The 26535-nt window shown below is 48.7% G+C and overlaps 1 protein-coding gene across 1 annotated transcript in view; it reads right to left on the bottom strand.

Annotated features, from left to right (window-relative positions):
- The window catches only part of LOC144807232 (uncharacterized), a 77813-nt gene extending 51785 nt beyond the window's left edge, over nt 1–26028 (bottom strand). Inside the window, exons 1-2 of the mRNA XM_078673086.1 lie at nt 25971–26028; nt 2653–2722 (exon numbers count right to left, since the gene is read on the bottom strand). The gene's annotated coding sequence lies outside the window, so the exon portion shown is untranslated. The remainder of the gene's footprint in view (nt 1–2652; nt 2723–25970) is intronic.
- Between the last annotated feature and the right edge of the window lie 507 nt (nt 26029–26535).

The following is a 26535-nucleotide window of genomic DNA, read 5'->3' as shown; positions in this document are numbered from 1 at the left end:
TAGCAAATATCCCATATTTCAGTGGAACCTTCATGGAACTGTGGAACTCGTAACGACAAGGGTGCAGCCAATGTACTTACTATAGAGCTTCCCTGGTCACTTACAATATCCCGGAAACGCACAAGCAGATATGCCCTCACAGGAGATATCCCTAAATCAGCGGGCACCATAAGGCCTGCTAGAGGGGTGTCTTACCTATATCTCAGACAGTCCCTATGGGCATCGCATACAGGGATGTGTGCCACGTTGACTCTTCATTTTTGTCTACACCAAGACACACAGCTGCAGTGGCAGAATGTATGTATGTATGTGCTTGGTGAGGGGTCCCTTAGGGTGGCATAATGTGTGCTGCAGCTTTAGAGACCCTCTTAAACAACAACGCCCTTGGTACCAGAGGTATCTTTTACAAGGGACTTATAAGTGAGCTAATGGGGTGACAACCGTGGAAACGACAGGTACACTTTAGGGAAGGAGATCGGGCTCAGGGGACCTGGTTGGCAGGGACCCTGTCCACTTCCAGTAAAAACGATAACATTTTTCGGGTAAAAAGTGAAGGCTAAACATGTCCAAAACAGGCCCTTTCCTACATTGAGACATTTTTCCTAGGACATCGAAAACTCTACAGCAGGTCTTGCTCACAGTCCTTATACTGTGACTGCCACTACTGAACATTAATCTTGAATTGTTAAAGCAGGGCCAGGATCTGGACAGGAGCCAATGAACAGGAGGGCAACTCACCAGATAATAGAAGTCTTCTGTCTTCACACTCACTCAGAGAGAACAATGCCATCCCATGTATTGCATGGCAAAGAGATCACAACCCTCAGTGAAACACTCACCTCTCAGATGTGATTCGTTAATAAGAATCAAATGAGCATAACGCGTCCCTGGGGACCCCGCAGATACACTGTTCCTACCAGTACTATAAATGCTTGGGGTCCCGCAGGTAAACCTAGCAGTGCTACAAAGGCTTAGGGGCCCTACAGGGAAACCTTTCCTAACCCAGTGCTACAAATGCTATGTGTTCACTGCAGCAGGACTGGGCACTCCAGGGCAGCAATTAGGTTGCTTGGCATTCATCTACCCGTAGCTAAGCCACGTAATATAGGCAGTAGATCAGGATGATTCTCCTCGATCAGAAGTAGCTCTCACTATCGAAAAGGTGGAGACCCTGGCATAACACAAACGCAGACATGCGGTTAGACTGTACCAGGACATGTAGTAAACTATTAATTTATGTATATGTTGGATTAGATTGCATTGCAGGTTAATTCTTATGTCACTATTTTCCGCACACAACATACAACATAGATTCCTCACGAGCGCCCCCTGATGAAGGGAGAACCCCCAAAATGAATTGGGCAGACTGAATTTGAATTTACTTGAGGAACAGTGGATTTTGAAAGTGATTCTATGAGAATAAATATGCTTAAACTGGAATACAGGTGGATTTGCTTCCAAGGGATGGAGACATTGATGCACTTTTGCGGGTACAAGCTGTGGAGCAGGAGACACAGACCTGATCGAGTCTGGCGCTATATAAACAACTGTAGCCAAGTACATCTACCTTCTGGCACGCGATGAGTGGATTACATAAACATGACAACAATGAATGAAAAATACACGGCATGCATAGACAAGGTTTGCTATGTAACCTCTGGACTCCTGTAAACCTAAACAAACACCAGTAATCAGACACTAGGGACATCACCTGAAGCTCCTAAGTTTTTCCTGTTGTTTGGTATCTTGTTTTTGGAAGGTGGGTTTTTAGGATAAGCTATTTTTAGGTGTTTTAGGTTATTCCAGGATGGGCACTAGTTTTAGCATTGTCATCTCTTATACTCTGCATACCAAGTTGCTGACTTTCTTTCACGCATTCCTCATTTCCCCGAACAGGAAACGTCTGGGGGTGGGGTGTGTCAGGTAGCCCTTGTGGTAGACAATGGGATAGAGGATAAGGAGTGCCATGCCATCCCTTCATATATTTCTCCCCTCCTATATTCACAGTCCCCTTTTACCAGTTGTCTGCTTTGCTGTCATCAAGAAGTGGAGAGAGGGGAATCGGCAGGCGGCCCCTTTAAGCCAGAGCTGAGGACGGACATCAGAGGATAAACGCTTAAAGAAGGCGGGTTGGAGAGCGCGTCAGGTTGGTCAGTAGTTGATCCAGCTGCACGCAGCACAGGAACGCGAGGTGGAGAAACCAGCGGGGGAAGACCAGAAAGACAGAGAAGGCCTAACAGCCTTCTGAGAGAGAGAACCGGAGCCCAGGGGAGGTCACAGTTTGTCGGCGAGCGGAAAACCCGAACCTGGTGGAGGAGGGAAAGCCGAAACAGAAGACCAGACCTCACTGAAAGACGTGGAGTCACCACGCCACGGCCCCGGAGTGACGTGACTCTTCAAGGTGCGTGGGCGTCTACGGGGCTTTTGGAAAGGGGCTGAGTCAGAGAGGGACGGGAGGGGAGGCTGAGGGTTGAAAGGGACCCAGGGAAAAGGAAATAAGTGAGACGGAAAAGAAAGACAAGAGCAGAAACCATCGGCTACTCTTTTTCCTTTGGTTGCTCCAACCTCTACCCCCTCCCTTAACATTTATGCATAGCTATTATTTATCCCTCAAATCCTCCCTTGATTAAACCCTAAAGCAAAAACACTTACCTGAGTCTTTTCCTTCTGTCCGAGGAACAACGGCGGCCGAGGCTCACCTAAGGGACTGAAGTGGAAGACCCTGTGGGAAAGAAGAATATAAAAGAGACAATCAATCATTGTGATTTCCTGTAATACTAATAAAAAGTGCACACCAAGAAATTATTCAATGCAGTGTGCTCCTTCTTGACTGACTCTTCTACAACGGGGAGCTACATACTTTCCCTACAGGGAATGGGAGACAGACACACATAGACACACACTGGAAAGCATAGTAGGAAAACGCTACATAGTTTTTATATGCTTGCATATGTACATTGTTTTAGAAAGATGGTGGAACTATTTATTTTGTTCAATGTGCTTATACTGCTAATTACTTTTATCTGATTCTATTATCATTGCAGCACAAATTCTATACAAGAATTACGATGGTTCAATTAGTAATGAAAATGCTAATGTTATATTATTTTAATTTGATATCGCACATAAATTACCCCTAAGCAGAAACTACTTTAAGGAGGAATTTAGGATTGGTACGTAGAACCACTCTATTGTTGTGAAGTTGAAAGAAAGGCTCTTGTATTGGTAATGCCTGAAGTACATCAACTCTACGGACATTTGTGCATTGGTTCAAAAGGCGGGCCCACTAGCCTTGTAAGGACTATGTTTAAGTTCCACTCTGGAGCAGGTGGAATACTTGGCCGTATAACCCTTTTTAATCCTTCCATGAAGGCGTTAATCACTGGTACTCTGAAGAGAGATAGGTGTTGTCTATTTTGCAAGTATGCAGCTACGACTCCCAGGTGTAAACAAATGGATGTGTGAACTAATCCACATTGCTGTAAATGCAACAGATAACAAATGATGTTCTGCACAAACACATCAAGAGGATTGATATTGTTGTTGTTACAAAAGGCAACAAAACGTTTCCATTTGCTGCATAACATGCTCTGGTAGTAGGCTTTCAAGCTTCCTTGAGAATATTCATACAGTCTGGTTGTAGTTGTAAATAACAAACTATGACTTCAGGAGCCAAATCGTTAGGTTGAGTTCTCTGGGAATTGGATGTCTAACTTCCCCATGGATCTGAGTTAGGAGACAATGTGTGAGATGTAGCTTTTGATGTGGAACCACTGAGAGTTCTAACAGGGTGGTGTACCAAGGTTGCGAGCTTATGTGGGGGCTATTAAGATCTGTGTGAGGGAAGTTTGTCTGAGTTTCCGAACAAGTAATGGAATTAGCAGGAGAGGCGGAAAAGCGTAAGCAAATATAACTGACCAAATCATCCATAGGGCATTGCCTTTGGATGCTGGTTGTGGGAACCTCGATGCAAAGTTTGGGAATTTTGCATTCAATACTGTTGCAAACAGATCTATTTGTAGAAAAGCCCATTTTTGAAAGTAGGGAAGAAGAACTTGGGGATGAAGTTCCCACTTGTTTACTAGCTGCCTGTGTCTGCTCAGCAGGGCTGCAATCTGATGGCCTACCCCTGGGAGGTGTTCTGCTAGGAGATGGATTTTTTTGGTGATTCACCCAATTCCAAATGCTTTGTGCACAGCTTGACAGCTGGAGAGAGTGAGTCCCTCCCTGTTTCTGTAGGTAGTACATTGCTGTGATGTTCTGCGTGCGTACTAAGACAGTCTTGCCTACAAGTTGGGTGAGAAAAGCTTTGAGTGCTAGGAACACTGCTAGAAGTTCCAGGTAGTTGATGTGAAGATGTTTGTGTTTGTCCTACCACAGCCCTGTACTGTGTAATATTGAAATGGTTACCCCAACCGGTTAACGATGCGTCTGTTGTGAGTATAGTCTGTGGAATCAGGTCTATGGAAGGCCGCCCTTTTGCTAAGTTTTGAGGGTTCAACCACTGCAGAGAGCGATGGGTGCGACTGTCTACCAACACTAGATCGGTTAGTAGACCCTGTGATTGATTGCACTTACTCGCTGGACATTGCTGCAGAGGACACATGTGAAGCCTTGCATGAGGTACGATTGCAACGCAGGATGCCATCATTCCCAGCAGCAGCATGAAGACTCTGGCTGGTAATGATTGGTGGGGTTGAAATTGTAATAGTGTGGCCTGGATATTGTGAATCCTGGCTATATTGGGAGTGGCTAGAGCATTGAGAGTGTTGATGGAAGCTCCCAGATAAGATTGCACTTGTGCCGGATACAGGGGAGATTTTTGAGCATTTATTGTAAAACCCAACTGGTGAAGTAGGTGTACTGTTGTCTGAGTGAGTAGTATACAGTTTTGGTAAGTGCTCGCTTCGATAAGCCAGTCGTCCAGGTAAGGGAAGACATTGTGTTCTGAGATGAGCAGCTGCTACTGCGAGACATTTGGTGAACACTCTGGAGGCCGTGGTGACGCCGAATGAAAGTACCTTGTAATGGTAATGTTCGCCTGCTATCATAAACCTGAGATATTTGCGATGAGCGGGATGAATTGGAATATGAAAGTAGGCGTCTTTTAGATCTAATCAATCAATCAGGGGACTTGTAAGCGCGCTACTCACCCATGAGGGTCTCAAGGCGCTGTGGGGGGTGGGGGGGAAGGGGTGAAATCAGCTCTTTTCAGTCGAAGAGCCAGGTCCTGAGTGTCTTCCTGAAGATGTTCACAGAAGGGGAACGTCTGATGTCGATTGGAAGCTTGTTCCAGGTCTTGACGCGATGAGAAGGCTCTTCCACCTGTTCTGGCTTTTCTGCTGCATGGGGTTTCGGCGAGGTCGGCAGATCGGAGGTTTCTCTTGGGTACATAGAAAGAGATCCTTTCGTTGAGGTATTGGGGGCCAGTGTTGTGGAGGCATTTGTAGGCATGGGAGAGTTTCTTGAAAGTAACTATCTTCTCCACTGTAAGCAGGTGGCGGTGACCATCTTCCTTTTTTCGGTGGGGATCCGTTTGAAGGTCTTTCGGAGGATGTAGGGGGTGTTGAAGCAGCTAGAGGTGACGACGTTGACCTGTCGGGTCAGGGAGAGGGAGGAGTCGAGGACGATTCCAAGGTTTCAGGCGTGGTCCATGGGGGTTGGAGGGCTGCCGAGGGCGGTGGGCCACCAGGTACTGTCCCATGTGGAGGGGGAGGGTCCAAGGACGAGGACCTCTGTCTTCTCCCAGTTGAGCTTCAGCCAGCTGCTGCTCATCGAGGATGCAACGTCCATCATTCCTTCCCGGAAATGGAGTCTGGTGGTGACGGGGTCCTCGGTGAGGGAGAGGATGAGCTGGGTGTCGTCGGTATAGGATACTATGCTGAGTCCATGCTGTTTGACGATAGCGGTGAGGGGGGCCATGAAGATGTTGAAGAGCGTAGGGCTGAGCAACAATCCTTGAGGTATTCCGCAGTTAATTTCAGTAGATTTGGAGAGGAAGGGTGTCAGTCTGATTCTTTTGGTTCTACAGTGAGGAAGGAGCAGATCCAGTCGAGGGCGGTTCCCTGTATGCCAGTTTTGTGGAGTCTGGTGGTTATTGTGCGGTGGGAGACGGTGTCAAATGCAGCAGAGAGATCAAGTAGGATCAGAGCCGCGGTGTGCCCTTGGTCGAGGAGGATGCTGATGTTGTCTGTGACGGCGAGTAGAATGGTCTCGATGCTGTGGTTGCTGCAGAATACGGATTGGGAGGGGGCGAGGATGGAGTTTTCTTCAATGAAATTTGTTAGCTGGGCATTGACAATCTTCTAAGTGACTTTGGCCGCAAAGGGGAGGAGGGAGATGGGTCGGTAGTTCTTGAGGTCAGTGGGGTCCGCAGAGGGCTTCTTGAGCAGGGGTCTGACTTCTGCACGTTTCCAGTTGTTGGGGAAGGTGCTGGTCTTAAAGGCGGTGTTGATGGTGCGTCATAGTTCTGGGGCGATGGCGGCTCTGTTGTAGATGTGTGGCAGGCAGGGGTTCGTGGGGGCTTCTGAGTGGATGCCTTTCATGGTCGAAGTGGTGTCTTCGGTGGTCACTGAGGTCCATGAGGAGACGGTAGGCTGTCTGTCATTGTTGGGGAGGGGGTGGTTCCGGTGTCAGGTGTCTGGTCATTGAAGTGGTCGTAGAGGCCAATGATTTTCAGATGGAAGTAGGATTCAAGCTTGTCGCAGAGGTCGTGGGAGGAGGTGATGCCCTTGGTTTTGCTGGATCAGTGATTCTATTAGTGTAGGGCTTAGGGTTAGTGATCTGATTGGTGGATAGGTTTAGGGGTTTGGATTGGTTCCTGGGGCTAGGCTTTTTATTGGACATAGGGCTTAGAGTTTTCTGTGCGATTGATGTGTAGTCTAGGGTTAAGACTAGGGCTAATGTTAGGCTTACTATTGGAAATAGGGCTCAGGGTTTCCTGTGTGATTGGTTACTTAATATAGGGTAGGGATAGGCCTAGGGTTAGATTTTCTATTGGAGATAGGGTTTAGGGTCTCCTGTATGATTGACAGGGAACAGGGTTGGGACTGGGTTTGGGGTTAGGCTTTCTATTGGACGTAGGGTTTAGAGTTTTGTGCCTGATTGAGTGCCTGGCCTCCTATTGGCCCTAAGGTTCAGGGGTTAGGGTTAGTGTTGCGATTGGATAGGGCTAGGGTTCTCATTGGCTGAAGGGGTCACCTGACTACTAGGGATATAAAAGGCCAAGGCTACAGGAGGGGATGTAGCCTTACGGCTAGAGCGGATGACCTCGAAGCTGGAGAACCAGGTTTGAGTCTCGACAACAACGCACAACATCCTGTGATTCTGGGCAAATCACTTAATCTCCCCTTGCCTAACAAAATGAATGTGTCCTTGTGTAACGAAACTGGTGCTCATGTAAAGCACTCTGATACCTAATATCTTTGGGTCTAGTTTGGGCTATATAAAAACTAAAAAAAAAAAGCTTAGGGTGTCTCACATGTGCATCGAGGCTAAGGGCCGAGAGGACACGGGTGAGTGCCTGTTTAAAGCTGGTAGGGACTAGGATCAGAAATGCTGCCCATTTCCTCATTAATCAGCACACACCCAACCCCATCCACGACCAGAGTAACACACACACACACCTAATGTACTCCACTCATGGACTACAAACTAACCCTATGCACAACCCAATTTCTCAGCAACCACTTCTAAACCAAACCTTTATACCCTTCTATCCCAGCTACCACGCATTTCTACCATCACCTGCGAACAGTACATAACTCTATCCTCCACAACTAACCAATCCACTCATCACTAACTGTAGGAAAGTAGGAACTGCTTCTTATGGTTACCCCCACTTTTTGCTAATTGCACCCACGGTTTTTGACTAGTCTGGCTGGGATCCTGCTAATCATGACCCCAGCCTATCTGCCTTTTCCTCCTAAACTGTAAAACACGTACTAGGTACACTCCGGATTGGATACTGGGGTACCCTTATCAGTCCCTTGTATATGGTACACATGTACCCAGTGCATAGGTACCCCAGAGGCCTCCCACGGGCTGCAGCATGTATTATGCCACCCATGAGAGTCCATGCAAAATGCAACTACAGGTCTGACATTGCAGCCTATGTAAGCTGGTGCTTCACCACTTATGAAAGATATAGGTTTACTATATCTATAAGTCACTACACTTAAAACCTATCAGTCCCCCCTATTTCAGGCCTTATCAATCCTGAAGGCAGGGTGCTGGGTTTTATGTTAGAGGGCGCCCCTGCATGAGCAGGGTCCCTTCAAATAATAAATGGCGGCGATACAAGGAACTTCATTCTCACCAGATATGTGGCGGTTCTGCTGCGCCCTGACCGCTTAACTGCAAATTGCAACCTCTGCATCATCCATTTTAAATACTTGCACCAGTTGTACTATACACCGCTGCAAGTGAAGCGCTTTGGTCTGCGGGAGAATGCCTGCTTTGTTCGGTGTGGGCAGGGGGATGCAGAGTTTCTGCATCTTGCATGGCATTGTACAGGAATCTATCAATTCTGGACCAAGGTCACAACTCTGTTTACTAAAGTTGTCTCTGAATCTGTGATGTGTACTCCTGATGTCTGCCTGCTGGGATGGGTAAAGAACCTCAAACCCTGCAACCATAGTTTAGTCGCTGTCTTGACCTTGCTTGCTAAACGGGCGGTGGCACAATGCTGGGGGGTCTAAAACTACTGCTACTCGGAAAAAGTGGATCCGGGCTCTACTCTACTGTAAAATACAACTTTAAATATATGCAGAGGAACTGCCTGAGTCTTCCCGCCCTAAAGGTTTCTGGGCCCAGTTGTTTGTGCATCTCCTGGGCAACTCTGATTTGCAATAGATACTGTATTGGGGCTGGGTGGGTGCACTGCCTCAGTGCCAGAAAGTCTGCACGAGAAGCACATTTAGTGTCCCTGTACCTAGTCCAGTTCAAACCAGTTCTGTGAGTCGTTGGCTCAGGCTCTGGCACAAAACTGGACAAGGACATGGGCGAATCCTCCCCACTGTCCAGACCCTCTCCTGGGAGGGTCCTCTGAATCTGTCCAACCCTCTCACGTGGGTAACAAAGGGCTTACCTGGCTGTAGGACCCTATATTTGAAGTGGACAAGATTCTGAACCAGAAACCACTGAACTTCGACCGTCTGGACACCCTGGACTTTGCTGGACTTCGACTGAGCCTGACTTCAGGGCCGGTCGCACTACGCACTGCGCGATTCCCCGTGAGTGTGCCAGGCTTCACCGCTGCTGCCACGTGTCTCGTCGCTGCCCCTGCAGCTGAGTATTGTGTGTTTTCTCTGTGCCTGTATTGATGCCCGTTATTCTCTTGGTTTCTTCGCCCCCTCGCCTCCATTTTTCCCGCTCTTTACCCCCCCGCTCCCCGCCGCTGATCCCCTGCGGCCCCGCCCACTTCTCTTCTGTACCCCCTCCCTCCCCTCACATTCGCCTCCCCGCTGCTCCTCCCTCTGACTTGGCCATTTATGGCGGAGTCCACGCAGTGCTGAGCTGTGACCTTTGACCCTGCATCAGGGCCGGTCGCTCTACGCAGTGCGCGACTATTCGTGAGTGTGCCAGGCTTCACCGCTGCTGCCACGAGTTCGCTGCTGCCCTGCAGCTGAGCTTCTGGTTGTGTTCCTGTGCCTGTTTTCTGCTCGTGTCTCGTCGCTGCCTCTGCAGCTGAGTATTGTGTGTTTTCTCTGTGCCTGTATTGCTGCCCGTTATTGTCTTGGTTTATTCGCCCCCTCACCTCCGTTTTTTCCTGCTCTTTACCCCCCCACTCCCTGCCGCTGCTCCCCTGCGGCCCTGCCCACTTCTCTTCTGTACCCCCTCCCTCCCCTCCCATTCGCCTCCCCGCTCCCGCCTCCCAGCTGCTCCTCCCTCCCACTTCACCATTTATGGCGGAGTCCACGCAGTGCTGAGCTGTGACCTTTGACCCAGCTTCAGGGCCTGTCGCTCTACGCACTGCGCGACTCCCCGTGAGTGTGCCAGGCTTCACCGCTGCTGCCATGAGTTCCACGCTGCCCTGCAGCTGAGCTTCTGGTTGTGTTCCTGTGCCTGTTTTCTGCCCGTGTCTCGTAGCTGCCCCTGCAGTTGAGTATTGTGTGTTTTCTCTGTGCCTGTATTGCTGCCCGTTATTCGCTTGGTTTCTTCGCCCCCTCGCCTCCATTTTTTCCCGCTCTTTACCCCCCCGCAACCTGCCGCTGCTCCCCTGCGGCCCCGCCCACTTCTCTACTGTACCACCTCCCTCCCCTCCCATTCGCCTCCCCGCTCCCGCCTCCTAGCTGCTCCTCCCTCCCACTTCGCCATTTAAGGCGGAGTCCATGCGTACGCGCAGCGGGTGCGCCGAAGGCCCGCCAAAGGCAAGCCCGTCTGCGCCCGTCCGCGCCCAGCGCCAGGACCCCTGGACCTCAACGACACCAGCCCATCCGTCTGAACTACGCCGCCGCCACCCTCCACACACTCATCACCGGCTGGAACCCCGCCTGCCACCGAGCCACCCCGAAACGCACACACGGACCCTTCACCTGCCAAGCCTGCAAATTCACCTGCCTCCGGACCTGCAACGCACCCGCACGGCCAGGCACCAGCAACAATCACCTCAAGTGCATCCTGCTCAACACCCGCTCCGTCCACAGACACGCCGTCGAACTCTGGAACCTCCTCGACACAACATCATCAGACGTTGCCTTCCTCACAGAAACCTGGATGAACGCCTCCTCAGCCCCCGACATTGCCATAGCCATCCCGGACGGCTACAAGATCTCCCGGAGGGACCGCATCAACCAAACCGGAGGAGGCATCGCCATCGTCCACAGAAACACCATCCGCATCACGACCAACTCCGACGACACCCTCACCGCAGCCGAGCACCTTCACTTCCAGATACACACCGACCCCAAGACCACCCTCAGAGGCACTCTCATCTACAGACCCCCGGGTCCACGCACACTGTTCAGCGAGGTCATCGCAGACTTCATCAGCCCGTACGCCCTCACCTCCTCAGACTACATCCTCCTGGGAGACATCAACTTCCACCTGGAAAACAACAACGACAACAACACCACCACCCTGCTAGACAACCTCGGACTCAAGCAACTAGTGAACACCCCCACCCACTACGCTGGCCACATCCTTGACCCAGTCTTCTCCTCCAGCAACCACATCGCCTTCAGCCACACCACCGGACTACACTGGACGGACCATAGCTGCGTCCACTTCAACTTCAGGAAAACTACGACCCACCACCACGCGCAACAGGCTCCCCGAAGATGCTGGAGCAACACCAACGAAGCAGCCCGTAACCTCACACAGTGGCTCACCAACTGCGCCGATACCCTTGCACCGCTGAAGAATCCTCCCAGCAGACCCGGCAGCAAGAAAACCTCGTGGTTCACAAGCGACCTCAAAGACTCCAAACAATCCTGCGGTACCCTCGAGAAAGCCTGGCGTCACGACCAGTCAACAGAAAACATGACAGCCCTCAAGGCCGCCACCCGCAAACACCACCAGCGGATCCGCACCACCAAAAGGAGTGCATTCAGAGAACGACTGGACAACAACACCCACAACAGCAAGGAACTCTTCAACATCGTTAAAGAGCTCTTCAACCCCAGCGCCAGCAACAACGACATCAAGCCCTCGCAAGACCTCTGCGACGCACTCGCCTCGTTCTTCCACCACAAGATCGCCAACATACACAACAGCTTCAGCACCCAGACCACGCACCCTACCACCGAACCAACGCCCCCCACCACCATCCTCTACACCTTGACCCCTGTCAGCACTGAAGACACCACCCTCGTGATGAACACTATTCACTCCGGCTCCCCTGCCGACCCCTGCCCACACCACATCTTCAACAAAGCCGACACCATCATCGCACCCCAACTCCGTAACATCATTAACAACTCCTTCGCATCCACCACCTTTCCGGAGAGCTGGAAACATGCGGAGATCAGCGCCTTCCTGAAGAAACCCACCGCAGACCCCGCGGACCTCAAGAACTTCCGCCCCATCTCGCTCCTCCCTTTCCCCGCTAAAGTCATCGAGAAGACCATCAACAAACAGCTAACCTCCTTCCTCCAGACCAACGGATACCTCGACCCTTCGTAGTCCGGATTCCGAGCAAACCACAGCACCGAGACCACCCTCATCGCAGCCACAGACGACATCAGGGCCCTGCTCGACAACGGGGAAACTACTGCCCTCTTCCTCCTCGACCTATCGGCCGCATTCGACAGTCTGCCACCGCACCCTAACAAGCCGCCTCCACCACGCCAGGATCCAAGGAATGGATCACCTCCTTCCTCTCCGACAGAACTCAGCGAGTACGCCTCCCTCCCTTCCGCTCAGCGGCCACCAATATCATCTGCGGCGTACCCCAAGGCTCCTCGCTCAGCCCCACCCTCTTCAACCCCCCTTGCAGCCATTGCACGCCAACACAACCTAAACATCATCTCCTACGCAGACGACACCCAGCTGATCCTCTCCCTCACCAACGATCCCGCCACCCCCAGAGCCAGCCTCCAGTAAGGAATGAAAGCCGTCGCAGAATGGATGAAGCTCAGCCGGCTGAAACTGAACTCAGACAAAACTGAAGTCCTCGTCCTGGGACCATACCCCTCTGCCTGGGACGACTCCTGGTGGCCCCTTGCTCTGGGCACCGCCCCAAGCCCACGGACCATGCACGCAACCTAGGCTTCATCCTGGACTCCTCCCTCACGATGACCAAGCAAGTCAACGCCGTCTCATCGCCATGTTTCAACACCCTCCGCATGCTCCGAAAGATCGTCCGGTGGATCCCCACCAACACCAGGAAGACGGTCACCCAGGCCCTCGTCACCAGCCGACTGGACTACGGGAACACCCTCTACGCCGGAACCCAGCCAAACTACAGAAAAGACTCCAACGCATACAGAACGCTTCTGCACGACTCATCCTGGACATACCCCGACACAGCCACATCTCTGCCCACTTGAGAGACCTGCACTGGCTCCCCGTCAGCAAAAGGATCACGTTCAGGCTCCTCACCCACGCTCACAAAGCTCTCCACGACACTGGCCCCGAATACCTCAACAACCGCCTCATGTTCTACACACCCACCCGACAACTCCGCTCCGCCAGCCTCGCCCTCGCCACCATCCCACGGATTCGCAGAACCACCACCGGAGGAAGATCCTTCTCCCACCTGGCTGCTAAGACTTGGAACACCCTCCCCACCCACCTACGACTGACCCAAGACCACCTCTCCTTCAGGAAGCAACTCAAGACCTGGCTCTTCGAGCAGTAGCAGCACCCCTCCAGCGGCTTGAGACCCCTACGGGTGAGTAGTGCGCTTTATAAATGTCTTGATTGGTTGACTTTGTCTCCCTCTCTGTCCAAATCATCGTCTGTGCCCATGCACCATACAGGTTCCGTGTAGGACCCTGTGGAGCATCAAAGACTACAGAAGTATCTCTCTTGGAGTGAAGGAGTCACTCCCCTGCATTCACAGGCATGTAACACAATTAACCGGTCTGCTGACCCTGAGCTCCTGTGGACTCCGAAGGCTCCAACAACACAGGAGGTGGGTTCCCAAGTTTCCAGAGGTCGAGCTGCCCTCTCACCGAGTTTGAGGCCAGTATCCCTCGCGGGGCCCGCATAACCCATACCCCTGTGCACCGCGTTCATTTGCAAGAGCATATGCTTGTTGGCGTTCCCCAAATTTGTGTATTGGGGTGACAGCCCAAACCTCTGCGCACATTTCCTACCAAGGACTTCGGCCTCCTCGCACTCTGTGCCCTGGGAACTGAGGATTTGTATAACTGCCTGAGGTCCCCTTGTGACTCCTGTGCCTCCGGCATGTGGGTCCTCTTGAGGGTCAACACTGCGTTATTTGGGCACCCCTGGTTACTCCAGGCTTGCCCTGACTTTCATTGCTGTGGTGAGTCTCCTGGTCCTTGTTGGGCCAGACCCCAACCAATCTTGACCTTCTTCGTGGGTTGCCGTTGCCAAGGCTTGTTGGTGTTCACGCCGGACACTGACCCCTCAGCACTCGACATCTGGGCCAGCTCACATCTGGCTCCTGGTAGTCCTCGACGTCTCCTGGTCCCTGCAGCTGAAGAATCAAGAACCCTCTTATCTCACCAGAAACACCCGACATCGGTGGGCATTCGTCTCCCGAGACCCTGGTCACTCCTGAATGACCCAAACTCTGTCCCCTCTGCTTTTAGGTTCTTTCCATCAAGAATCCACTTGTGGATTCCACTGGACATTCTTCTTCCTTCCAGCAGAGGCATTTCCTTGAAGTCTCCCATTGAGAACGACACCGGTTTCCGACACCACTTCAGCCCTATGCACCCAGCTTCCCTGGGATAGGTAACACTGGTACTACGGTATCCACGTCTCTCCAACATTCTAAGTTCCAAAGGGCTTCTTCGTAATCCACTGGGAAGGGTCCTTAATCTTTAAAACTTCAACCGCAACTCTCCCATAGAGTTGTACGGAGCACGCGTCCTCCGTGGGGTAACTACGTACTCAACTTGGGTGGTTGCTTGGGGTTGTGCGATTCTACACCTCCTAGACATTGCCTTGACTCAAGTCGTGGTTCTTATACCACTATTTTAGTATATGGTTTGGTCTTCCCCTGGAGCCCACTGTGTATTGTGCTACTTATGATTGTTTGATTGCTAAAGTATTGCATGCTGTGTGTTATATCCTCAAATAGAGGATACTAGAGAGTGTTATATTAATAACATATTTTTATAACTACTGTGTGGTTTACCTTTCATTCAACCAATACTATAAGATTGCAATCTGGTAAAACAAGCTGCTTAACATTCCTTCAAGACTAAGCCGAACGGGTGCTCTCCACAGCTACCACTTGGAAAACTTTCCAAGGTTATCTTTAACCTAATTACCATAAGGGTTGTTTGGACTGGAGCAAGGTGCCCACTTTAACTAGTGGACAGCATATACCAGGCCAACTTCTCACATTGGTGTGCAGCCGTTGGGATTCACCCCTGCATTATTTTACCACATACATCTTTGTATTGATTAACTGGAAAACCGCAAGTACTAGGTACATATAATGCTAGCTTGGATAAGTAAGTTCTATTGAACTTGGGGTTGAGTAGTCAAGGGTTTAGCACACCCTTCCCCAACCTAAGAGAGTTTAGTTTCCCATTAGGTTAGGTAGGTGCACACACCACACCACACTTTGTATGTTTACTAAAGGAGAAACCAGTGGCTCTCTGCCCTCTAGATACCGTGAGCTTTCATTCCAGGAATTGAAAGCCCTGTGTGCCTCTAGAAAGCTGAAGACAGGGCGAGCAGCCAACACTCAACGCCTGACTGAGGTGTTACTCATAAATGACCTTAGGAAGACCCCTGGGTCAGATGAGATGGAGAGAGTGGGTGGGTCAAGGAATGAGGACATGTCAGGAGGTGACACCTTTTATGACTTAGACTCAAACCCTGGCAGGAGGAACCTGAAGGTTCCCACCTGGACTATTCAGATATTCCAGAGGATCAGGGAGATGGCTCAGGGGAGCCAATCTTCACCCCTCCCGGAAGAGAGCAGAGTTTACCAAGGAGATCTAGATCCCCATTTGCAGAATGAGATCGCTCATGGCACTCAGTAGGGACCTCTGTATCCAGCTAAAGGGATCACTCTTTAGATAGAGAATAACAGTTACTTGAGCTTGAGAAAGCTAGGTTTAGAGCCAGGCAAGAGCAACTGCACTTGACAAAAAGTCCCTGGAAGTCTAGAGAGCTAGAAAAAAAGTTGGGACTAGAGTCCCATGGTGGCAGCAACAATTATCCCTAGAGTTAAGAAACATTAATTTGACAACAGGAACCTGAGCAAGATTGTCCCTCTCTACCATGTTGGGGATGACATCCACAAATGGAGACCTGCTTTAGAGAGGGCATGTAAAGTACAGAGGGTCCCTCAAGAGCAGTGGGCAGCTATCTCGCGGCTCTCCTTTGCTGACAATAGAGATAAGCCCCTCACTGTTAGACAAGAAGATGCTGACAATTATTCAGTTCTGAAGAGTGCTCTCATTGATGGGTTTGGCTTAACCACTGAGCAATACAAGATTAAGTTCAGAGACACCCAGAAGGCACAGACTCAGGCCTGGGTGGACTTTGTGAACAGTGCTATTAAGGCTCTGTAAGGCTGGTTGCTTGGCAGCATGATTTTGTAGGATTGTATAATAAATTATGAGGGAGAAGATACTTAATAATTGCCAAAGTTCGTTATTGCATCAGTACCTGGTTGACTCAGATTTGACTTCTCCCCAAGAATTGGGAAAGAAGGCATATAAGTTGGTCAGAACCAGGGTGAAGCAGAAAACCCAGAACACTGGTGGTGACCAAAAGAAGCAAGATTCCAAGACTCCGGATGGGGGTTTGGAGAAAGGTAAAGATCTGAAGTCTTCATTGGGGCCCCATAAACCTAAATCTAGGGGGGAGAGGTATCACAGTCTAACAAAGGTAAAGGCAAAAATAAACCTTGGTGCTATTTATGTAAAGAAAAGACCCATTGGACAAAAGATGTCAATTGTCCAAAAGCCAAGGATTCAACTCCACCTATTACCACTGCCCCTAAGGTAACTTCACCACCTAGCACAGGTACAAGTGGTGGTACAGGGAACAAGGCAATAGTAGGGTTAACCTTGGGCTCCGAGGTGGGTTCTGTCTTAGCCAGAACTCCAGCACGGGCTGTACTTGTCTGTGATGGTGGCAAGCCCGTCTGCGCCCATCCGCTCCTGACCGGGGCCAGGGGCCAGGACCCCTGCTACTCGCAGCACGGACCTGCGAGACTCGCAAACCTATTCCACAGATGTTCCTCACTGACCTCAACAGGCATGCCCCAAGCAACCACGAAGAATGCTTTAGAGCTTCTCCTGAAAACATCAAAGGACCATTCACATGCTTAAAATGCAAATGGTGCAGCCTAGCACACATAGAATCCACACCCAAAACGGTGAATAGCGGCCTAAGAACCAAATGCCTATAGTTCAGATCCCTCCACAAAAACTCCGAGGAGATCTGGGACATTATTAACGAAATGAACCCCAACTTAGTGTTTATAACTGAAACCTGGCTAGATGAGAACAACTGCCCTGATATAGCCAACGCATTCCCCCCTCCGAAATATAAAATCATATGTCAAGATAGGCAAGGGAAAAGAGGAGGGGGACTTGCAATAATATTTAGGAACAACATCAACTGCCTCCCACTCACAGTAGCCCAGCTTGATGAGCACGAATTACTAGCATTCCAAGTAGCTAAGGGTAATCACACCCTGTTAGGAGGAGCAGTGATATATAATCCCCCCGGATATCATGCAGACTTCAGCGCGAAGCTGCTCACACAACTATTCCCTGTCTGTCTCAAATACAAAAACTTTCTGGGGATCGGAGATTTTAACATTCACTTCGACAAACCAGACAGCTTAGCTGCCACACATCTAAACAATGACATGCAAATTCTCCAATTTAAACAATGGATCCAAGGTCCCACTCATAATGCAGGCCACACATTGGACCTACTGTTCTCCAACATTGAAACTACCTTGATTGAGGAGATTCAACCCGTGACATGGACGGACCACTCCCTTGTCTCCTTTTCATTTGCTCAGCCTGCGTTATCCGCTAGACCTTCTCTACCTGCACCCGACTTTTACAGACCTTGGAAACTGGTAACTCCAGAATCATTTAAACTCCACTGGCCAACAAACACCAACCTAGAACACCTAGGTACTCCCCTCACCAACAAAGGTGCTCTGAATCTAGACACGGAGATCACCCACACTTTGAACTTATGTGCCCCCTTAATCAAATCTAAATCCATAAAAAGAACCACCTCTGAAAAATGGTATACCCCAGAAATCAAAACACGTACAAAGAAATGCAAAATCAAGGCGGAGTAAGCAGAGCGGCTAGCGCCTTTCTAAACACTGCGAATATTTTAATTGTAAAATCGTGACTACAACGTTTTACATTGTTTTAAAATTTAACTCGCACATGTTGTCACTATTTTGATTGTAACCCGAACGCGCACAATTGATTGCAGAATTGTACGTTTGTCTTACCTGACACCCTAATCCCTGGTCCGCCGCGGGAAGTCCCGTTTGAAGCGGAGGGATAATAGGGTTGCTCAAGAATCCATCTGTCACTTAGCTGCCATCTTAGGTGTGGCGTGACTAGTAGGACGCGATCTAGCTGTCGCGACTTCCGCCCCACGAGCCCTACGAGCCTATTTAGCCCTATGCTCTTACGGAAGTGCAGCGGGCGCGCCGGCAGCGCGCCAAAGGCGCGCAGTAGGCAAGCCCGTCTGCGCCCGTCCGCGCCGGGCCAGCGCCCAGGGCCCTAGCCCCTGCCCAAAACCCACTAGCTCATATGAAACATGTCTACTCCAAAGAAACGCTTATTAACCTAAGACGCAACGATTTTGAACATCTGGCTAAACCCTCTAACAGAGGCATGCCGTACACTCGCAAATGCGGACTGTGCGGCTACACAATACCTTATCTCGCATCCAGCGAACCCAATACTATACCCAGGGCAACTTCTCTCTACCCCCTGCTCCACCCCCGCACTGGCGTTTTAAACCGAATATCAAATCCTTAAAAAACATACTTCTAAATGTCAGGTCAATGCCAAAACACAAATATGAAATTGAAAACCTCATCTCAAACAACGAGATCGATCTGGCCTTCCTGACTGAAACGTGGGCAACAGATTCATCTGGGCCAGACTGGAACATCGCAGTACCCACAGATTACTCTGTGGCACATGTGGACAGACAGGGAACCACTGGTAGAGGGGTAGCCATCATTCACCGGTCTATCTTTAAACTACACATTCTCCATCAGCCGGGACTAGAAGCAGAGGCTATATCTTTTTCGGTCAAATATAACAACCAACTTATATTTACCGGACTTCTGATATACCGACCCCCAGGACCCAGAGGTCCATTTACCAATGCCCTTCTAACCTTCCTGGAGTCCACATCAGACCATCCCACCTTTACTGTTCTGGAAGATTTTAATTTTCACCTCGAAGACAATAACTCCAATGAAACCACCACCCTTATAGATAACTTTCATAGCTACGGACTAACCCAACTAAGGGCTGGACCAACCCACACAGCTGGTCATACGCTAGATTCCATTTTTACCAATAACCACCACATCCAGATCACCTCCACTACGCCTCTCCCCTGGTCCGATCACGCTGTAATAAACTTCACCCTTGCATTTACGTTGACAAATGCAAGGAGAAAGGACCTTGTACTTCCGACTAAATCCCGTCCATGGAAAAAATTAGAAGCTACATCCCTAGCAAATACACTCAGCAGGGATCTATCCACTTTAGCTAGCACGGACAGTAACGATGGAGCCCGCAAATTTAACACCTGGCTCACACAGGCAATGGACAAGCTAGCCCCGGAAGAATCCAAAAAACCTAAGATTCGTTCAGCAACCTCACAATGGTACACCCCTGAGGTTAAATTGATAAAACTGAAATGCAGGAGGGCCGAGAGGCTGTGGCGAAATGACTACAGTTCCCAGTCTAGAAAGGAGTATACGGCCACTCTACATGATTATAAGCTCGCTATAGAGCAAGCTAAGGCTGCTTTCTATACAAAGAAAATCCAAGAGTCCGCAAACTCCTCAAAGGAATTATTTAAAACCATCACACACCTAGCTAAAAGCCGCAGAGAAACCATTTTTAAGCCTCACCGAGATTTTGTGGAAACTATAGCAAAATTCTTTCAGCAGAAAATCCAGACAGTCTATGATGACCTTCGCTTGCTTCCCACGTGTGAAGAGGTCCCCCATGAAATAGACCAACAGCTATCAGTTCCAGAATTCCCCAAATTCTCCCAGCTTAGCTACGATCAGGTTGCCACCTTGCTCCTGCAGACTAAATCTGGCTCACCGCTAGACCCATGTCCCCCTCACATCCTACATTTGGTCCCTGAAACTATCAGCTTAGCCTTAACTCCCCTCCTTAACACTGCAATTAACTCCGGCCAATTTCCCAGCAGTTGGAGGAAGGCGTGTATCAGGCCCATCCTTAAAAAGGATTCCCTGGATCTTAAGGAAGCTAAACATTACCGTCCTATATCGTGTTTGCCCCTTCCTGCTAAAATTCTTGAAACTGCAATGAATCAAGAACTTACCAAACACCTTGAAGACAGCCACCTATTAGACCTCACACAACATGGTTTCAGGGCCTGTCACTCAACGGAAACTGCTCTGATTATAGCATCTGATGACATTCGTCAAACCATGGACAAGGGAGGCAGAGCCGCTCTGATCTTATTGGATCTGACAGCGGCGTTTGACACTGTTAATCATGACGTCCTTGTAAATAGACTAACAATGATGGGCATTACATATACCGCCCTAAAATTGCTTCATTCCTTTTTAGAGGCACGCATTCATCAAATTCACTGGGATGGTCTCCTTTCTAAGGAGTTCCTTCTACCATGTGGAGTCCCTCAGGGTTCGGCTTTGTCACCAACCCTTTTTAATCTCTATGTCACTCCCCTAGCTGCACTGATAAAAACCCATGGCCTGCATTTAGTCTCTTATGCCGACGACACCCAACTGGTGGTCTCACTGGCGCAGACAGTAGAAGCCACAGCCACCAGTTTCAGGAACTGTATATCGGATGTTAAGTTATGGATGAACGCTCACTTCCTCAAACTTAACACTGGAAAAACGGAGGTCATCGAGTTTGGCCAAAAACCCTCCATTTGGAACGATCTATGGTGGCCCTCTGAAGCTGGCACCTGCCCGACTCCGGCCGACAAGGTCAGAAACCTCGGTTTCATAATGGATAAGGACCTTTCCTGCACAGCCCAAATAAACCAGGTCACATCGGCCTGTTTCTTTACACTTAAGGTCCTTCGAAAAATCCTGCCCAACATCCCTTTCCCCCTGAGGAAGACAGTGGTGGCAGCTCTGATCATGTCCAGGGTAGATTACTGTAACGCCCTGTACATAGGGGCCGGAGAAAAACAACTTAACCGCCTCCAGTCAATTCAAAATGCTGCGGCCAGAGTACTGCTTAACCTCCCTAAACGACATCCCACTTCTAAAGCAATTAGTGAACTACATTGGCTTCCGGTCAGGAGAAGAATTCAATTCAAGGTCATGTGCCTGGCCCACAAATCCCTTTATGGGCAGACCTCCAAACAGCTCTCTAATCTCCTTTCCCCGTACATACCTGAGCGTTCACTCAGATCCAGTTCCCAAAATCTACTGTGCATTCCTAGGACTAGGAGAGTCCGTTGGGGCGGCAGATCTTTCTCCCATCAAGTCCCAAAGCTCTGGAACAGTTTACCATACTTGCTTCGTTCCGAAAAGAGCATAGCTAAGTTTAGAAAGGCACTGAAGACCTGGCTTTTTGTGCTGCCCTAATTCCAACTTCTCTCTCTCCGTCCCACAGCGCCAAGACGCCTCGGCATAAGAGCGCTCTAAAAATAATTCAGTCTGTCAGTCAGTCAGTCAGTCAAGGAACACCACCTGGAGAATGTCCCGACTAGATGCTGAAAAGTTAATCTACAAAACTGTTCTCAAAACTTACAATCATGCCATACAAAAAAGGCAAAAAGGACACACTATGCACAAAGAATCAACGAAAATAGCAACTCAACCACAGAGCTATATAAAACCGTAAAAGAACTGTGTAAACCCGCCTGCATGTCCCAAACATTGCACCGTTCAACAGAAAACTGTGAAATGAGGAGTAATTTTTTCACAGATAAAGTAGAGAAAATCTACTCAATATTGGACCTAAACACCCCAGTGGCCCCCACTAGCAGGGGAAAATCAGACCCCCCCCTTGAATAATCACACCCAACTAAATAGCTTCACCCCAATTTCAGAAGCAGAAGTTGCCAGAACCATGAACGATATCAAATCTGGATCCCCCCTTGAATCCTGCCCACATTTTATTTTAACCGCATCGCTGCGGCAGCTATTCCGCCACAGCGCTAAGGGGGCGGGGCGGCCGCGCGGAGACCGCATGCTGGTGACGGAACCAATCCGTCACCAGCCGCGGTTGCGCTGTGCTCATGACGGAGCGGATCTGTCATGGCCCCGCCTGCTCAATAGAACGCCCAGCGCAGGCGCGGAATTCGCACCGCGCAGGCGCGGCGGCCGGGCCATGACGGAACCGCTCCGTCATCAGCACAGCGCCACCGCAGCTGATGACGGAGCGGTTCCGTCATCAGCATAGAAAGGGTTAAGACAGATCATACCCTCCCTCGCCCCAGCTATCAAGCAGCTTTTCAACAACTCCCTAGAAGCAGCAACTCTCCCAGAAACATGGAAACAAGCGATTGTGACCCCGCTGCTAAAAAAAGCAGGTACAGATGTGACAAACCCGGTCAACTACAGACCCATATCTCAACTCCTGTATCTCTCCAAAGTGTTGGTGGAGCTGATTAATAGACAGCTATCCAAATACCTAGAATACAACAACCTACTGGACCCCTACTGGAAAAAGGGATAAATGGAAAAGCCCTTGAATGGCTCAGTTCTTTTCTGTGCAACAGAACCCAAACGGTCCAGCTAGGAGCCTTCTCATCTAAACAGAAACAACTGAAATGTGGTCTCCCGCAGGGAGCATCCCTCAGCCCCACGCTGTTCAACGCCTATGTCTCACCTCTGGCACAAATTGGGACAAAATTGGGCTTTGGGGTTTGCTCCTATGCGGATGATACACAACTTACAATCACCATAGGGAAGGGGCATGAAGATACCAAAACTAAACTTACTAGCTGCCTTACCGAAATGGCTGACTGGATGGTAGACCACTGCCTAAAGCTAAATGCAGACAAAACCGAAATCCTGCTTCTCGGAGAAGCCAAACACATCTGGGACTCTTCCTGATGGCCCTCCTCTTTAGGAGACGCCCCCACACCCAAGCACTGTGCCAAAAACCCATGTGTAACTATTGACGACACACTATCTATGCAGGCCCACGTACGAACTCTATTTGGGAAAAGCTTCACCACCCTGAAACTCCTAAAAAGGTTATTCCTGTGGATCCCCCTGGAAAGCAGGAAAACAGTCACACAGGCCCTGCTAGTCAGCAGGTTCGACTATGGCAATGTCCTTTTCGTGGGCATGCCAGACTACCTATTTAAACGTTTACAGGTGGTGCAGAATGCTGAAGAAAAACTAGTGTGCAACAAAGGCAAACACAGTTAAGCAAAGGACTGCCTAAAGCAACTCCACTGGCTGCCCATGCGTCAAAGAGCCTGCTTCAAGCTCCTTGGTCATGCTCACAGGACACTCCATGACACAGGCCCCATGATCCTTCAGAACAAAATACACTTTTATATTCCCACTAGACCACTAAGATCGCAACACCTTGCTCTGGCCGAAACAAAAAAGATAAATAAGTCTAGAACAGGAGGCCGTACCTTTTCACATCTGGCAGCACGGCCTTGGAACGAGCTCCCAGTCGAACTTAAGTTGACTAAACAGTACAACGCCTTCAGGAGAAAACTCAAAACACACGTATTCCCTAAAGACTGATATCTGGCCCTCACCCACCTACTCACTACCGTAACCCTTAGCGCCGTGACATACCCTGGGATAAATGTTGAGCTTTATAAATATATGAATAAATAAATAAATAAATAAATATAAATAAATATGGTCACCTTATTTGTCAGTCCAAGTAACTTCGGAAAATGCAGGCAGCAGCCTTTGATTAATGGTAAGGAGGCCATAGCATACAGGGACACAGGTGCCAGTGTCACTATGGTGGACCCTGATCAAATCAAACTTGGTGAGATGTAGGAAGTGATCAAAGTTAACAATGTCAGGGCTGATCATTACTTGCCAGTTGTTAATTTCAGCTGGGAAGGGTTCACAGGCCCTAAGAAAGTTGTGGTTAGTTCAGACCTTCCTTTTGAATGCTTATTGGGCAATGATTTAGAATCTTCAGCATGGGCTGAAGTAGACCTAAGGACTCATGCAGCAATGCTGGGCATCTCTGCAGATGTGTTTGCTGCCGACTAGGTCACAGGCCAAACAGACATCCACTGAACAGACCCTGGATCCTGGAAGAATGGACCAGGAGGGGTAAGGCTGTGTCTTCCCCCCAGGCTCAGAAGGAGGACCAGTGTCTACTGAGGGAGATGATCACGGTCCCTGTGAAGGTACTGTCTCAGAGGAACTTATATCTGATCAGGTTGAGTTCTTGGGGACAGGGGGCCCTTCAGGTCAGATCTGAGCCAGGAGCAGCAAACCTGCCCCTCTCTTGAACCCCTCAGCCAGCAAGTTGCTGCTGAGGCTGATGAGAGTGCCAGTGGGTCCCACAGGATCTACTGGGATGAAGGACTCCTTTACTCAGAGGATAGAGACCCCAAGCCTGGTGTCACCAGGAGGTTGGCCATTTCTACCTCTGAAGTTTAAGGGCTTCCTACTGACACTGGCACATGACATCCCTTTAGCAGGACACATAGGCCAAAGTAAGACTTGGGACAGGCTTGTCCCTCACTTTCATTGGCCTCACAAGTCAGAGGACACAAAAGAGTTTTGTCACTCCTGACCCACCTGCCACAGATGGCTCTTCCTGACCAGGGGGAGGTGTGAACACCTCCAACCAACAAAGGCATTATCGACCTCAAAGTGCGCAGGCACTCTCCCCATGAGGACAGAACACTGTCCGGTGGTAGCAGGCTGGCTCAGGCCAGTTGGTGACCACACTAAGGATTGGTAGATTTTAGGGGACCCCTCTAAGGTGCACTCTGTGTGCAATTTTTAATAAATCGGACACTGCATCAGTGCAGGTTTATTATGCTGAGATGTTTGGTACCAAATATCCCATATTTCAGTGCTTCCTTCATGGAGCTGTGGCACTTGTAATGACGAGTGTCCAGCCAATGTACTTACTATAGAGCTTCCCTGGTCACTTACAATATCCAGGAATCGACAAGGATATTGTAGGGGCATATCCCGGAATCGACAAGGATATTGTTGGGGCATATCTGCTCATGTAGATATGCCCTCTCAGGAGATATCCATAAAACATCATGCACTATAAGGCCTGCTAGAGGGGTGTCTTACCTACATCTCAGTAGAAAAAGGAAAATCCCTTGGTGGACAAAAACTTTCTTAAACTAATCTGTGTGCTCTTCACACAGATTGCAACCCAAGTATTAGAATTTACACCTAATACCAACACCATTGATTATAAGGTAAGTAAATACTATAATTTCTTTATTTTTTGTTAAAGTCAACATCCTAAACATTATAACAGTCAGTACTAAAAATTCATTGCCATTAAAAACATATGCAGTAATATTACATATACATCCAACAGTATCTCATCAATCAAGCAAAAAATATTATTCCATTAAAAAAAGTTTGAACCTAAACAATACTACACCTAAATTGCCCAAGCTAAATACTAATAGGCACTAGACCACAGGGAGAGACAAAAGACAGACACTATTTTTTGTCATGAAATCACACATCAGGGTTAACAATACTTCCTAGCTTTTCCTAAATATGCTCAATATTTCATATCTACAGGTTAGGCTATTTCCATTGATTGTGTACAATGAGGCGTCGATGGTTTATATACGATAGTCCATCTTTATCAAGACAGTTATATATGTCTCTCTTTTTATAGGCAGGGCTCGAAAAATCTGAACAATGGTACTAGTCCTGCAGGTCTAGTACCTTTAAAAGTCCCCTTGACCTAACAGTAACCTACTTCACCTCCGTCCCTGAAAGCAGAGCAAACGTGACAAGATAAAAAGATTTAAAGGCATCTTTATTGCTCATTTGGTTTGTGAGCAATAAAAAGGCCTTTAAATCTTGTTATCTTGTCACATTTGCTCCATTTTAAAAGAGGGAGAACAAGAGCTAGTATGTTTTCCTACTCGCCAGAAAAGGCTAGTAGGACCTAAAAAAAGCTCGACCTCATAAAATTTACCTCGAAATGCGAGCGGTCGTGTGGATTTGTCGAGCCCTGATAGGCACTGGTAGGTTGCCACTTTAGTTTGATTCCTGTAGAAAAACACAATTAAATAGTTGTTTTAGAAAACAAGGCAATCTCACATTGTCCCATTCTATACATTTCCTATTCACTTTAAGCTAGTGCCTTTATAAATTACAAATTACTTTCATTTAAGTATTAATTATTAGAAAAAAAATTAAAAGCCATTGTTATTTGTAAAATCAATTAATATTTCACCTCTGTTCTTGCATTTTCGTCATAATAAAATACACTGAACATATTCTTCACAAAAGTTATTTACAATAGTTTAAGCTATTGCTATTATAAATTACAAGAACTTTTATTTAAGTATTAATTATTTAAAAAAATTAAAAGCCATTTGTATTTGTTATATGAATACATGTAAGTCACGTACATACAAAACATGTTGCATTACAAATGCTATAGGTGTCGCATTTGAAAAAGTTAAAAGTATTGGCATTGTAAATGACAAAGATATTAATTTTGCTATTTTCAAGACCAACCCCAAAAAAAAATTGTC

Source organism: Lissotriton helveticus, unplaced genomic scaffold (genome assembly GCF_964261635.1).
Source record: "Lissotriton helveticus unplaced genomic scaffold, aLisHel1.1 SCAFFOLD_698, whole genome shotgun sequence".
Lineage (NCBI taxonomy): Eukaryota > Metazoa > Chordata > Amphibia > Caudata > Salamandridae > Lissotriton > Lissotriton helveticus.
Note: the sequence above shows the minus strand (reverse complement) of the source record. Positions and strands in the feature narration are given on the sequence as shown.